The following is an 11,390-nucleotide window of genomic DNA, read 5'->3' on the forward strand; positions in this document are numbered from 1 at the left end:
GTTCCCGGACGGATCTTACACGGGATATCGCTATCTGCGCAGGTGCGGAATCCCTGCGTAGGTAGTTACGAGCGTAGAATACGTAAAACACGAACACACGATACAAACGAAACCACGTTATATTATAACTCGAACCACGTCTATTACAGACACTTGACACGTGAAATGATCACACACTATCACTAACTCTCAAACAAACTCTCGAAAAAACCAACCTCTAAACAGTAACCCGTAGGTTACTTAAATACACGACAACTTCGCCACAGGCGAAGTTGTCAATAACTTCGCTCGTTGAACAAGTTCGCCTAGGCAAACTTGTCAACAACTTCGCGTGTTCAACAAGTTCGCCTAAGCGAACTTGTTGACAACTTCGCTTACATACATAAAGATAAACTTAAACACAATTACATTACAGACTCGATTACAAACGCTAGACTATGAACTACTGACATCTATGTACCAACACATGATGCCTTTTTCCATAATTTTCACATATAGGTCTGGTGAGTTTAGGCGATCCATTTTCTTTCTTACTTTTCTTCACTTCTTTTGTTTTATTAATCTCTTTTTCTTTCGGTTTTTATTACACATTTGGCTACCATCATAACTTCGGAGGTTATTTGTGGTACATGTAATTTTACTTCCCCTTTTGTCTCTTTTGGTAGCCCAGATATGTATTTTATTATTTTGTCATACTTCAATTTATCTAATTGTGGAGTTACTTGACAATATTCCAAAAATTTAGCGTTGTATTCTTTGAGATTGTTATTAACAACCTTCTGGTCTCATGGCATGATTTGATCTTGTTTTATTTTGTTAATTGGACAAAATTTTTGTAGAATAATGTCTCTAAATTCTTCCCAACTTAAGTTATGCATTACTTTATTTCTTTTAATGTTTTCTACCATTTAAGAGCTTTATCCTTGAACATTTTCGAAGAACACCAAATGGTTTGTTCACTTGTGCAAGCAATATTGTTTAAGTTTGACTTTTGTTCTTTAAGCCATTTCAAGGTGGATATGGTATTTTCGTTTCCATGGAATTTCTTTAGGCTCATAGGTTTTATAACTCTTAAAAACATTTTCCGGTTGAAGTTTAGGTTTCTTCTTATTCCTTAATTTGTTTTCATGACTAAATTGGTTACAACTCTCTTTGAGGAATCAGGCTCGCTTTGAGTCCTTTTTCTTGATTCTAATTATCGGAGCCATAGCTTCATTAATCATTTCACAAACCTCGTCTCCAATTCGGTCATTCATTGCTATATTTCTAACGTTCTTCTCGCTTCTATATTCTTTGAAAGAGTTTATATTTTCTTCTTTTGACATGCTATAATAATCCATATATATGTTTAATTATCCATAAGAATCAAAACATATTTTGTATTACGCAAGACTTTCTATTATGAAATTTATAATTCATGTTCACTCATTCATCATGTATGAGGATCTTCATTATACCTTTTTAGGGTATTTTTCCCTAATAAATTTTCTACTAATTGGTTTACTTGATCATGCTTCAAGTATTTTTCCTTTGCTGTTTTCAAACATTTCCTTTGTTTTTGGTTGCTGTAACCCCTTTACTACTCATATAATAAATTTTGGGGTAAAGCTAATGTCGTATTTTCTTCTTCCTTTTCTGTCGGAAGTTGCCTTGTTCTTTTGGTCGAATGATAGTCGACTATTTATACATTAAAATTTAAATGTAAAATGTTCCTATCTTATCCGTACTTTTCTTATCCCTAATTCTTTATGTATATATATATATATAACATTTTGATGTTGTTACTTTACGTATTAAACTATTAACTTATAACATAATGAAATAAAATTTTTATTTATTACTTGATCAAAGCCTAGGTATAACTGAATACCTAATTCGCTAAGATCGATGGCTCTGATACCAACCTGTCACACCCTGACTTACGACCTAGGCGTGTGACCAACAGTTGGTACCTGTTTTGTAAATATATCAGAGTTTAGCGGAAGTCTTTAAAAAGTATTAATATATATTATGAAATATAGTAACATATCTCTTAAAACATTTTATTTACAAATTTTTATTTTGTAATAATATTCAAATTTATTTAAAAAGCTTTTCGGATAATAAATATCTGAGTCTTTTTATTTATAAACCTCGTTTTATTTTACAAATCATATAGTTTATAATATTTTAATAATTAAAACAAATGAGTCATCTCTACCTTGCGAACATCCATTTCATGAATGGCTCTAATTCTTGATGCTGAACTTTTCCTCAAATGTTAAAAAAATACGTCAGCGATATGCTGGTGAATACGCTGACGCTAAAATATTTTACTTTACTTAATCACCCCTCGAGACCACGTAAGTCTCGGCCCATCTTGGCTTAGGAATAATTAAGTTAAAACAATATTATTATAAACTCGAGTCTCTACACTAGGTCACCCAGCAAAACACGCAACGTGTTGGAACTTATATTTTAGACCGACGCATCGAATTAATTTGTGGGTGAAAAATATATTGTTTGGTCTCAACCAAGGGTGGATGGCTTGAAGACCAAGTTAGGCTAGACTAGTATAAATAGATATTTTTATTCATTTGTCTAGCATGTGTGACTGTATTGTGTATATGTGAGAATTAGGGTTTTATCCCTTTAAGAGAGTCTCCGCCCCCAGGATGAGCTCTCCTGGTGGCGGCTGATACTTCTTAATCGATTGTATGTATGAATGTATGTATGAGTGTTTCATCTTAATGAGAATCATTCGGCTAATATTTCATACTACCGTTTCTATCTTTTGTGATTTGATTACAAATGTTCATCCTATTATTGATTGTTAATCAAATCAGGCTCTCTTCCAATACACCTCATCCGTCCAGACATATTTCAAGAGTGAATAGCGAGTTAGATTCGATCATAACCCTAGAACCGAGCTCCACACCGATGTTATTACCGATTATTCACGCTTCCGCACCGGGGCTCGGTTCCGACAATTGGTATCAGTGCCTGGGTTACCGAATCGTTTAGACTAACCGCTGAACAGATTCATTTCGCTCTTGAATCCACCATGGACGTTAAACGATGAAATTCGTTGAAATATTTTTGGGGGTTTTGAAATTATTTGATGATTCGGAGAAAGTTATATGGATTGATGTTTGGGTTGATGATTAGTTCGGAGATCCAACATCAATTTCATGTTTATTTGGTCAGAACGGTCCAAATCTGATGTAACAGTGTTATTTGGCTCGTTTTAGGGAAACTCTGTTCATTTGATGATTTCCAGATCTGAAAAGGTTGTGGATAAAGATAGATTTCTTTTGTTTATTTCGAGATGAGCTGGATACTGCTCATCGATTCTTTTCAGATTTCGGAACTACATTTTCGATATGAAAGAATTAGGGTTTTGTTTGCTTAATATTGATTTTAATAAGTGTGCTGCACAAACAGGATATGGTATGTTGGAAAACGTTGCCATTGGTACAAACTGGTATAAAGAAGGTACAAGTCAAGAATGAACAGGTACTAAAGGCAATATTATCATTGTTTGTTGTAGCAAATGCAAAGTGAATATTCAAGCAGGTTCTGCAAGGGCAAATCAGTGATTGATGATGCAGAAATGAATTTTTGATGTACCGGGCATACAATGAACATATAAGATTGTTCTCGAGTAATGATAATGGTTAAGTGTTGCTTCAGGCACAGTTTGTGTTTTGCCCAAGCACAACTTTTGGTTCGGGCACACTTTATCTCGGGCACATCTTATCTCGGGCACATCTAGTTCCAGTGTCGAGTAACCCCTTGCATATCCTTGGTCTTCTCAAGAAAACTATCTTTAAGTCCCAAGTACACCTTGTGCTAGTGAAGTGCTTCCGGGCACACTTTGTGATAGTGGAAAAATTGAAAAATCACAAGTGTTTTGCTTTCCGGGCAAACTTTGTGCTAGTGAAATGCTACCGAGCACACTCTGTGATAGTGTAAAAATTGAAAAATCACAAGTGTTTTGATTTCCGGGCACACTTTGTGCTATGATAGTGCTTCCGAGTACACTTTGTACTAGTGCAAAAATTGAAAAATCACAAGTGTTTTACTTTCCGGGTACACTTTGTGTTAGGAAAGTTATTCCGGGTACACTTTGTGTTAGGAAAGTTATTCCGAGTACACTTTGTGTTAGGAAAGTTATTCCGAGTACACTTTGTGCTAGGAAAGTGCTTCCAAGCACACTTTGTGCTAGGAAAGTAATCCCAAGCACACTGTGTGCTAGGAAACAGAGTTTGTGAAACATTTCAAGGTGTTGAAGAAACTTTTGAGATTTTTGGTGCCGTTGACTGTTTAACCAAGCTGTTCTCTACGGAAGATATATACCAGGGGTATTTTGGTAATTTTTCTCCAATCATCAACAAGCTTATGGAATTCAAACCTCATCCAATTTCACGACTTCATCAAAAGCTTTACAAGAACAAGTGTTGACCATGATCAAGGATTTAATCACTTTTAGTGTCAACCAACATATGAATATGTTTATTTTCAGATTTTTACAATCTTGATAAGGATGATCAAGATTGTTTCACCCACACTTGATTTGAAGACACATTTATTAAAGACAATTGCAACGAAATTGGGGGAGTAAAAAACTTTGAATTTCATTGCAAATGGCTTGCTTCAAATCAAGTAAAAGACTCAAGTTAAGAATTGAAGATCATTTGATGATCACATTGAGTTTATTTCTTTTTGTGATATCCTCGTTACTTGAAGTTGATCTTTGAAGTTCAAAGCCTCGTTCATATGCCCGTACAACTATATCCAAAAGTGATATAAGAGTGATATTTCGAAATGAACAATGGGAGAAGCTTAACGTGAGGGGTAGAATTTCAACGAAAGACAACAAGTTATAAGGTGATCATGGAAGAAATTCGATGGCATCGGTCTAGGGGGAGATGTTGGAACTTATATTTTAGACCGACGCATCGAATTAATTTGTGGGTGAAAAATATATTGTTTGGTCTCAACCAAGGGTGGATGGCTTGAAGACCAAGTTAGGCTAGACTAGTATAAATAGATATTTTTATTCATTTGTCTAGCATGAGTGACTGTATTGTGTATATGTGAGAATTAGAGTTTTATCCCTTTGAGAGAGTCTCCGCCTCCAGGATGAGCTCTCCTGGTGGAGGCTGATATTTCTTAATCGATTGTATGTATGAATTTATGTATGAGTGTTTCATCTTAATGAGAATCATTCGGCTAATATTTCATACTACCATTTCTATCTTTTGTGTTTTGATTACAATTGTTCATCCTATTATTGATTGTTAATCAAATCAGTCTCTCTTCCAATACACCTCATCCGTCCAGACATATTTCAAGAGTGAATAGCGAGTTAGATTCGATCCTAACCCTAGAACCGAGCTCCACACCGATGTTTATTACCGATTATTCATGCTTCCGCACCGGGGCTCGGTTCTGACAATCGAGTAAAAATTGTTGTTGAAGTTGTTGTTGTTTGGTCTCTGCTGATATTGAGGCTGCTGTTGATACTGAGGTTGCTGATACCAATTGTAGGTTCCTAGACGTGGATCGTATACGGGAAATCTCTAACAACGCAGGTGCGGAATCCCTGCGTATATAGATACGAGCGTAGATATTGTATAGATTGAATACGCGAACAATGAACACGAGCTATAAGGTAAACACGTTATATTGAATAACCAAACCCGTGACAGTAGGTCACTGTTACAGAGAACAAAACGAAACAAAACGTAACACCAAAACCCTTAACCCGTTCTCTGCTGAAACGTTCTATTTAAACACGACAACTTCGCCACTGGCGAAGTTGTCAGTAACCTCGCTAGATCAGCAAGTTCGCCATAGCGAACTTGCTGATAACTTCGCTAGTTTACAAAACAAACCATAAACAAACCATTAACTATATTACAGACTCGATAACAAATACTAGACTATGAACTACTGACAAACATGTACCAACAAGAACAACCGTCTCTGTTGGACCTCATTCTCGTGGAAAACATTACTTAACCCCCAGATTATCTATAATCTGTGCCGGGTCACTTAGTGTTTCTTCATTGGCGCCATCCGTGCATAAAAGCTAGAACTATTTTAGTTTTTTCACAATTGCTGAAGAAATGGTTAACGTTACTCTGGTCCAAAGGCCTGTAACCGACCAAGATACCCCGGTAACAACCCCAGCAACTGGGGGGAACACCGGCGGTTATACAATCCTTACGAACACTACTCCGACTACCCAAGCCGGGGCAAGTGCAGTAAATATTCCACTGGGGTTCACCGATACCCAGCTGGAAAAACGAACGAGGGTCCCTCGCCAAACACTAGATCAAGTGAAGGCGTGGGCCGAAGCACGGCAAAGAGAATTCCAAGCCGAATTGGATGAACGCTTGCGTTCAGCTCAACAGGCTGACGAATTCGGCAGTACTCGCCAACACCTCAATATGGGCAGTGACTGCGAGTACTCAGACGACGAGTTGGAGTCCGATACCGACGCGAACCCTCGCCATAAGGCGAAAGGGAAGCGTAAGGAAACGGACGTCCAACCAAAAAGGAATTTTGGGGAAGCTTTTAAACCAATCGCGGAGAGAAACCCGCGTGACTTCTCCAAAACCTTTAGACCAACTGCTACAAATGCAGGAAAGTCAAAATTCGCAAGGGACATTGCGGAAGCAATCGCCCCGAGAAGTGCCAAACAAATGTCCAACATTGGCACTTATGATGGTCTATCCGACCCAGACGACCATTTGAACAGGTTCATTGCGGGGGCTACCGTCAGCAACTGGACGGAACCCACGTGGTGCTACATGTTCCAGATGACTCTGGTCGGAGCGGCCAGGGCATGGTTCGATCGTTTACCGATCCACCACATATATGACTGGGCGGACTTTCAGAACAAGTTCAGCCAACACTTCAGCCAACAGAGGAAGTACACTGAAGAGCAGTGGACGATCCTCAACTGCGTGAGAGAGGAGGATGAATTTTTACTAGACTTCATCACTCGTTTCAACTCCAAAAAGCTAAGTCTCGGCAACATAAGTGAGGATCTGGTTCGCGCCGCCTTCATCCAAGGCGCCGAATACCCAGAACTTATCCGCACATTGACGGGTAAGGATGGCATGCCATCAACATGGGATGCCATCATGACGGCGGCAAAGCGCTTTGCCGAGACGGAAAAGCAACTGGGAAGGGATCTTCCCCAGAGTACACACCTCTACACGCAGAGGACAAGAGAAAACAATGTCCGGATCGCCCGGCAGAACAAAAAGAGGAGGCTAGGTATTTGGCAGTCAAGGGTAAACTTTGACACCTCATCCAGCTCTCGCCCTCTTGTTGGCGGAAGGGACAACACACACCCTTCAAACCGAAAACACCGGTGGACGCCACTCACGAAGAGCGTCACGGAGATATTTGCCACGGAAAAATTGCCATGGCCAAAAGCCCCATTGATCCGGCAGAAACCTAATGCGGATCAAAGCAAATCCTGTGATTTCCACGGGACAAAGGGTCATGGTACTGAAGAGTGCACATCCTTGAAGGATATTATTGAGACATTTGTCAAGGATGGAAGACTTGCACATCTCGTGGCATCAATCAGGAAGGGAGGAAGGAATGACAACCGGTACAGAGGTAACGGACGAAAGCCCGTCGACATCAGCATCAACATGGTTCATGGCAAGGTCAGAGGAAGAAAAAGACGAGTGACAGAACCATGCGCGTGGAAGGAAGCTGAGGTGCGCTTCCCGCGAGTGCCAGGAGGCCCCAGCAAAGAAGGCCCCATCGTCATCAGAAGCCAGCTGGGGCATTACATCACTTCCCGCACTCTTGCTGACAACGGCGCTTCGTCGACAGTGATGTACAGGCAGTTCTTTGATAAGCTGGATGATGAAGACAAAGAACGCTTGGAAACGGTCTACGCTTCAATGGAAGGGTTTGACGGCAGTACAGAAACCCCCCTGGTATCCTATCTTTCCCCGTTACTCTTACTGATGGGAATCATTCACGCACAGAAGACGTGGATTTTGTCGTGATGAAAAAGCCACACCACACGTACGACATCCTATTCGGAAGAGACGGGATGGCAAGATTCAACGCCGTGGTATCTTCAGTCCACGGCATGATGGGATGGCCAACAGCTGGGGGTGTAGCGATGATCACTGGCATTCCCCAGGTATGCATCGCATCTGTCTCATCTAAACCCAAACCGAAAAAGGCTAAACCAACCATCACCGAACCGGAAAAATGGGCCTTCAATGGCAAATACCCCGACCAGGCCGTTACCATTGGACCAACAATTGTTGATCCCACCCGCACCCTACTCAAACGCTTACTGCAGAAAAACGCTGACATCTTTGCGTGGGCACCAGCTGACATGAATGGTGTACCCCGAAGTAAGGCGGAGCATAAGCTCAAGTGCGATCCGGCTGTTACGCCAGTCGTACAAAAGCGCAGAGCAATGGGGCCTGAACAAACTAACGCGTGTAGAACCCAAGTCAAGGAACTCCTTGACGCGGGCATCGTACGCGTTAGCAGATATCAAACATGGGTTGCAAATCCCGTAATGGTACCGAAGAATGACAAACAATGGCGCATGTGCATAGATTTCAAAGATTTGAACAAAGCATGCCCCAAAGATTGTTATCCGTTACCAGAAATTGATCTTAAGGTGGATTCGTTGGTACCATTTCGCCTTAAATGCTTCTTGGATGCGTATAAGGGGTACCATCAAATCCACATGGCCGTAGATGACCAGGACAAAACCGCATTTCGGACGCCCGATGGTACATTTTGTTATAAAATGATGCCATTCGGGCTTAAGAATGCAGGGTCCACGTACCAACGACTGATGGACAAAGAGTTTCATGCCCAAATCGGGAAAAACTTGGAAGTCTATATGGATGATTTGGTCATCAAAAGCCCCGAGCCAGAAGCGATGTTGAAAGACATTGAAGAAACTTTCAACACGCTCAGAAAGATAAACATGAAGCTCAACCCGAGCAAGTGTTCATTTGGGATGGAAGAAGGGAAGTTCTTGGGAGTCATTGTTACTAAAGATGGCTTCAGAGCGAACCCTGAAAAGGTCGAAGCCATTATTAAAATGGAATCACCTACCACCATCAAACAGGCTCAGACACTGAATGGACGACTAGTCGCACTTAATCGCTTTTTGGCAAACCATGCGGATAAGTCGTTTCCTTTCGTATCAACATTGAGAAACTGCTTAAAGAAAACGCACTTCCGCTGGACACCAGAAGCGGAAGCAGCTTTTCAGGAGATTCGGTCACGCCTGATCGAACTCCCAACACTTACAGCACCACAAGCGGGAGAGGAGTTAATCCTATACCTTTCCGCAACAGATAGAGCAACCGGGGCAGTCCTGCTAATAGAACTAAAAGGCATCCAGATGCCAATCTATTATGTTAGCCGTGTACTAACAGACGTAGAAACCCGGTACTCTACCCTCGAAAAATTGGTCTTAGCACTTATACACGCTTCACGCAGGTTAAGACGATATTTCCAGGGCCACCCAATCACCATTCTCACCAACTTCAAACTCTCAAACGTTCTAGGCAAACCCGAATTATCGGGACGTCTAGCCAAATGGGCAATTGAATTGGGAGAATATGCAATTAAGTATAAGCCAAGACCAGCCATAAAGAGCCAGGTCCTGGCCGATTTTATTGCAGAAGTCCCCGCTTCGCGGGAGAAAGAGTGCCAGGAGGAGGCTCAACCCTCCCCAGCACAAGACATCAATGATGTCTGGCGACTCTACACTGATGGAGCAGCCAGTAACGAGGGTTCAGGCGCAGGGTTAAAATTAACCAACCCAGCAGGCCAAGAATATACTTACGCTATTCGGTTGGATTTTCGAAGTACGAATAACGAAGCCGAATATGAAGCATTCTTGGCCGGTTTGAGAATTGCGCGTAAGATGGGAGTGAAAAACTTGGAAGCCCACGTGGATTCCATGCTGGTGGCCAACCAAATAAATGGGACGTACACGGCTGTGAACGACACAATGGCCCTGTACCTCGCCCAGGCAAAAACCCTTATGCGTGATTTTAGTGATTGTAAAGTCATACACGTCAAGCGCAGCGAAAACAAATCTGCGGATGCGTTAAGCAAGCTTGCATCACTAGCCTTCACCCACTTGGGAAAGGACATCCGCATTGAACTCCTCGAAGCACCATCAGTCCCGCACAAGGAAATTTGTGTCATCCAAACCGGTACAGAAACGTGGATGACACCAATAATAAATTACCTTGCAGCAGGAACACTACCAGAGTCAAAAACACAGGCAAGAAAACTACGCTGTAAAGCACTGAATTATCAGCTCGTCAATGACATCCTTTACAGACGTAACTTTCTTGGCCCACTCTTGAGATGCGTGGACAACCAAGATGCTGACTACCTCCTAAGGGAAGTACACGAAGGCATCTGTGGAGTACACGCAGGTCCTCGCGCTGTTGTAGCCAAGCTAAACAACGCGGGATACTTTTGGCCGGGGATGCATACGGATGCACTGGCATACATCAGAAAATGCAGGTCTTGCCAGCTTTACGCACCCAACACACACCGCCCGAAGAATGAACTTGTTCCAGTCACTTCTTCATGGCCATTTCAGAAGTGGGCCATCGATGTGACAGGCACATTTCCTACAGCAGCAGGAAATGTTCAGTTCCTAGTGGTAGCCATCGACTACTTCACCAAGTTGATAGAAGCAAAACCTTTAGCCCAAACAACCGCGAAACATATCAAAAAATTTATTTGGGAATTTATTATTTGTCGTTTTGGACTACCACAGAATTTGGTGAGCGATAACGGCACCAACTTTGCTGACAAGAAGCTACAACAGTGGCTAAAAGAACTTCAAATCACCCACACCTTTACCTCAGTGGCACACCCGCAAGGTAATGGTGAGGTGGAAAGAGCAAATAAGAGCATCGTCGAAGGCATCAAGAAGAGACTATCGGAACACAGATCCGGCTGGGTGGATGAGCTTCCGCACGTCCTTTGGGCAAACAGAACGCTGAAGAAGGCCAGTACGGGAGAAACCCCGTTCAGCCTCACTTATGGCACTGAAGCCATGGTCCCGGTCGAAATTGGTCTACCCTCGCCAAGGGTCTTGATTCAGCCAGAAGACAATGATGCGGAAAGACGGTTGGATCTCATGCTAACCGAGGAACGCAGAGACTTAGCCGCAGTGCGTGAAGAGAACTACAAACGACAAATGCAAAAGTACTACAACACGCGGGTAAAACTCTGCAACTTCAAGATAGGAGACTACATACTGCGTAACAACGAGGCTTCAAACCAAGAGCGCCCGGGAAAGCTGGCCCCGGTTTGGGAAGGGCCATACATTATCAAAGAAGTCCTGGGAAAGGGCGCATACCGGC

Source organism: Bidens hawaiensis, unplaced genomic scaffold (genome assembly GCF_021521415.1).
Source record: "Bidens hawaiensis isolate Kalapana, Puna unplaced genomic scaffold, B.hawaiensis_p1.1 tig00032190_1, whole genome shotgun sequence".
Lineage (NCBI taxonomy): Eukaryota > Viridiplantae > Streptophyta > Magnoliopsida > Asterales > Asteraceae > Bidens > Bidens hawaiensis.